Genomic DNA, 6,000 nt, shown 5'->3' on the forward strand with positions numbered 1-6,000 from the left:
ATTAAAAAACATTCTAGGATACATTGCAATACATTAAATATCCAATTCTTTTCAAAGTACTTATCGCACCAAAATTAAAGAAGCTTGAGAAGTGAAAATCAATTAAGATTACAATTGATCATGTTATTTAAATCTAAGTAAATTTGCGTTAAAATTACAGGAGCTTCTGATCTTCAAATTACAAAGAAAAAACAAATTTGTTGAACAGGGAAAGAAGCAGTTAAAACGCGATAATTATAAAATCTAGAAAAACTTACTTTTTTTTGTTGTTATGGAGTGTGAATAAAAGAGCTAAATACAGGAGAAATCATTGACAAAATGATGAGTCATAATTTGACAATTTGGTAATCTAGCTTGTGAAATGAAAAAAAAAACATAACCATAAATGAAGTAAAAAACACAGTTTGAAGTATTAACAATATAATTATATTATTTGTGAATCAAATATTCTTTTTGACTTTATTACTTTTCAGCACAAAGATAATCTTTATTTCTTTGAATAAATTATCATAATTGAAGATATTTTTTTTTTATAAATAAATATATGATTTCTGTGACAGAAATGTAACAGTTATGCTTACTTATAAAAATAGGCATGTTAAATTAAAAAATAAATAACAAATAGTAACTGGAACAAAGTAGGGAATTACTAATACAAATTTAATTGTAGATTAAAATTTAAAAATAAGAAAAAGTAATAGCTAAAGAAACAGTCGTATATTACAATGATAGCAAAATTAGTAGTCTATGACTCTAACGATACACGTTCAGGAGCCTATTTAACACAGAAATACCTAGAAAAATTATCAGCAATGATTTGGACTTATTTTAAACCGAAATGCAAAGATAATTTATTTTTGCGCCTTTGTAGTAGAAAATGCAGTTATTGACATTATTTAATTGATTTCGAGCTAAACTTGAAAATTATTCTTAATTTTAAACTAATCAAGACTTTACATCAAAATATTTTTCAAATTATAATATTTTACAAACATTAAGTTTCCTCTATATATCAATAGGTGAGATCTGTGACGTGATGCCAGTAGAGCAACAAGTTTTGAATTGCTGCATCGTTTAAGTAATAAATATTCGCTGGTCTGCAAATGTTTCGAATTTCAATAAAACAATATAAGTAAAAAATGCAATAGCCGCAGTTCTACATAGTAATTTTCATTACAAATAAAAGTTTATTATCAAAACATTTTATTTAACTTTAAATTTTTTGTTAATATTAAAAGAGAAAAATTGGATAATATTTCTGCTTTCTGGCGTTTGAACATTTACAATTGCAATCTTTTAAATAATTTTAAAACGTGACAGTTTCAACTACTCAAAACCCACCCAAAGACTTCATTAGACTTTTTAAGCAAATTAATCAAGTATTTCCATGATTGTCAGAGAGTTTAACCCCGAAATAGTTCTCTCCAATTTTTAAACTGATATGGATGGATTACAAGAGGCAATTGCAAATACAGTAAAAGAGAACAACTTTTGTCATGTTTAGGTAGAATTATAGTTGATTTAAAAACTAATAGAAGGGGTTCAGAATTTAAATACTATATTTTATACCATTTACATCAATACACTTTGGTTTTAATAATATTTGAATCAACCAAATGCTAATGAAGAATACAAAAAAATATTTTTAAAAAAATACCAAATACATTATACAGCAGAACCCAAATTATCTGACACCTTGTCCAAGGAATGCTAAAAGCGTATTATTTATCAATAGTATAATTTCACCATTATTGCAACCCAATTATTATGGTTACAATGAACCCTAAATCTGGCTGCTGGAAAATGAAATCAAATGGAAAATAAACATGTATTACTAATTTTTTTAATGATATTATATTGTTATTTATGATAGAAAATTTTTTTTAATGTTTTTCAAATATTTATTACCGTCACTGCTGAGTTTTAGTAAATTTACTCAGAGTTTAATATTCATAAACTTAAAATATTTACTTGAAAATATCCCCGGATTATATGATGATTTAATTTTCAGACATACCCCAGATACTGGGAGTGTAAGATAATTAGGATTCTCTTGTATTAAAATACTAGATATTAATTTCAAAGATGCAAATTCTAGAGTATCACTTTCAATGCAAAATACAATTTAGATTGTACTTGGCACTGAAGATGATGAATCATCAAATTTGCTAATTTTATTAACTAGAGATTTTTTTATGCTTTTTATCTCTTACTATTCTTCTTAATACAAATGCTAAGCATATGAATAATGCATTATTTATATAAGTTTATTACTTTCCAATCTATTTAAAAAAATAAAAAAAATTTTACTTCTAATTACATTTAGCTTCATAAACTGGACTCATTTTAATATCGGTAAATTTGATTATCCCTGCACATTTTACTTTTAATAGAAGATACACAATAAAAATATGCTTTAAAATATCAATCAAGATTAATTAACAAAAGTTTCACATTTATTCTATAAACCTTTAAATACCAAATAATAAAGAAAAAAAAACAATTATCATGAGTTAAAAATAAAAGCACAAGATAAAATTTAAAAGTGCATTCACATTTATGACAATTGTCTCAGTTTCAACATCAATTAAAATACATTTATATCAATAATAGCAACATAATTATTTAGGAAATGCATTGTCATAAAAAATTTGTACACCTATGTACATTACACAATAATATTAATTAATGGTTTGGCGTCAAATAAATGAGCGTTTCATTTGGCATTTGATCATATCTGAAAGCAAAAATGCAATTATGAAGAAGGGTTAATGCCACTCTAAAATACAGAAAATAGAGGTTCAATATTTCCTTTAAAAAATAAATGTTATATAAAATTTGTTTTAGTTGCACGATTTTGTATAGTTTGTTATACATATTCTATTCAGTTTTAGGGTGCCTAAAAATTAGGTGAAGTATAAAAGTTCATGTTTGACAGATAAAATAACAATCTACATTCATAGTTAAAGGAAAAAAAAGTCTAAAACATTTTCTTACCAACAAATTTCACCGAATTAAACTAACATACTAAAAACAATCTTAAAAAAAATATTTTCTAGCTTCATTTTCATTCAGCTGAAATTAAAAATAATTTTAATTAAAAGTAATTTCTCGATTTTTTTAAAAATGTTTTTATAAGTTTTTGTGAACAATTTTATGTATTTTAATATCAAATAACTACTTTTTATTCAAATAAGCACCATTTTTTTTTCAAAATTGTAATTGGTTTTAGATCTTCAATAAAAATCAAAACATTAATGAAATCCAGAAGTCTATCAAAATTTATGTTAGTTAAAATTACTAATTTTTCTAAAAATAGAGAACACCATGGTTTAAGGTAAGATTAATACACAAATTGTAAACTAAAATAAACTATTTAATAAAATTCAGAAGAAATTTTGGTTTCAGATTATAATAATACATAAATTGTAATAAAAAACTATGGCATTTAGAAACAAATTATTTTTTCGATAACAAAAATGCTGATGTCTTATCAGCATACTATATTTCATATGGGATGAATAATTTTAACAAAAGCTTTACTTTTGGACAGGTTGAGAACTTTATATTAGAGTAAATAAAAATATTTTTTGATAGGGCATATGTATAAGGTATCAGGTTTTCTCTTATATAAACAATGTAAACAAAACAACTTCCCAAGAATAAAATCTTGATTTTCCTTAGTTTGAATAAGCTTGAATACTTTTGTAAAGATAAAGGCTTTCAGTTAATTTAATTTCCTAAGTGGCATTATCCCTTAATCTAGACCACATGATATGTAGTACCAAATATGGAAGAGAAAGTTGCCTTGATATTTGGCTATCCATGATGATTATTATGAATGTAAAAATAATCGGTACATTTCATAAAAAGAATTACATTTCAGTTTCGAATCTGATTCAAAGTTTAAAACTATGTTTCGCTTTTATAATTATATTTTTCAATGCAAACTTTTGTTTGCATTCAAAAAATATAAATATTATAGTTAAAATTAATAATATAAAAAAAATAAAAATATTACTCTCTAAAAACTATAAGTATTTCTTTTACCAAGTCTTATAAAATAAAACAAAAAAAGAAAATTTTCAAAAACATTCAAAAACAGATATACTTTAAAAACGAATAAACATAATAAAGAACACTATTAAAAGTTTCAAAGCTTATTTTAGGAATAAAAAACCTGACTGTAATAAAATTTGAGATCTTTCTTACATAAAAAGTAACAAAAAAACTTTTTTTTTTCAAGCAGAATCAAAATTTTAGTATTAAAACATAATTTTACAAAATACTTTCTAAAATAACATAATTGTTAATCATCATTTGTTTTCATATTGTTAAATCTGCACCAAACTTTTTAGCATTGGCAAGTTTGAATTCTCACAAAAATAACAAGAAATTAAAGAAAAAAAGTACGTAGTTTTTATCACTTTAAACTGAACCCAATGGCAAGACAGCCCTTGAAGTACTGTTACCATCCTAGTTTTCTTGACCTTGGGCTCTGGAGTACAGAAGCAGATGTTACAGTTGAGCGATAAGCTGAAAGCGGAACCTCCAACATTTAGTCTAGAAGCATGCTTGGTACTCATTTTATTGATCCACAGAAGACATGAAAGGCCTAGTCCAAGGACTTATTAACGTATCCTGCAGCAATTTTTTTAAGAATGGTAAAATTAAAATTTATTTTTAACATTGAATTTAAGTTATGTATGCTGAAGATAGATTTCAAATACATTTTAATGAATCGATAAATTTATTTCTATTAGGCCCTGGGTAAATAAATTATTAAATTAACACACATAATACAGAGCGATCCAAAAATAACAAGATGTGTTTTCAATATCGCTACTAAAAAAGTACTGAATCACAATACAACAGAACTTCCATAGCCAAAAAATAATATTTTAACATATCAATTCAGAATTCAAGATAATTAGAAAGTATATACATACTACAATTAACTATAGTCAGCAATAATACAAATTTATATGATTCCTTAAACAAGAAATGTGATGCTGTACTTCTCTTATCTGATACCTTGTCATAGAAATTACTTATTTGTTTTGGATTAAACTTATCTTTTAAATTTTAGTGCATTTTAATTAACATACTTTTGCAGAATTTTTTACCATTACAATCAAATTTTTAAGCATTTTTCTTCATGGACTCACATATTTTGCTACGAAATTTCATAGCACTTTTAGTCCTTTTTCTAATGCCAAGATTAAAAACACTTTTTGTTATTTTTAAATCACCAAGCATAACACTTTCTTTAAAAAAAATGGCAGTTTTGTCAACAAAAAGCAAATAAAAATTTTAAAAATAAGACTTTTTTTTAAATTTTAAAATAGTTATGTTAATTCTAAAAACAAATTTCTTCAAATTGACAGTTAAAAAATATATACAACAATAACAGTTGCAATGAATGTATAATCAAAAACTTTCAATTTAGAATCTGCAGCAAAAACTGCAGAGGAGGGTAAGAAAACTATAATAGTTTTATTTCTGAACTAACAATTATATTTATAACGGTCTGAGGATAATTATAGATACACAAAAAATTTAATTGTATATACGCTTGAAAAACAAATATTATTTATGGACGGCTGCTGAAGTTTCTTAAAGTAATGACCACAAATTGAAAAATTTTGAAATTTTATAATTACCAGCTTTTACAAACCATTATATAACATTAACAAATTATGAAATTTAATATTGCTAAGATAATTTTTTAGTAAAAATCTCACTTACAAGCAATTATTTTATACTATTATAGCTTACTTTTTTATTTAATACAATTTAGTAACTTTTTTTGAATACATATTACAAATATTTTACTAAAAGAATGTAAAATCTTGATTTACAATTTCCAAATTTATAATTCAAGAGAATTCATAAAAAATATATAATTACCAGTAATTGCCTCTCTTATTTAAGTTTAAGAAATCATTTTAACTATTATTAAAATTTTGAAGAAATTTTTTTGAGAAGACAACTTTTGGA

Source organism: Parasteatoda tepidariorum, chromosome 2, assembly GCF_982258835.1.
Source record: "Parasteatoda tepidariorum strain Cologne lab strain chromosome 2, Ptep-v5.0, whole genome shotgun sequence".
Taxonomy (NCBI): Eukaryota; Metazoa; Arthropoda; class Arachnida; order Araneae; family Theridiidae; genus Parasteatoda; species Parasteatoda tepidariorum.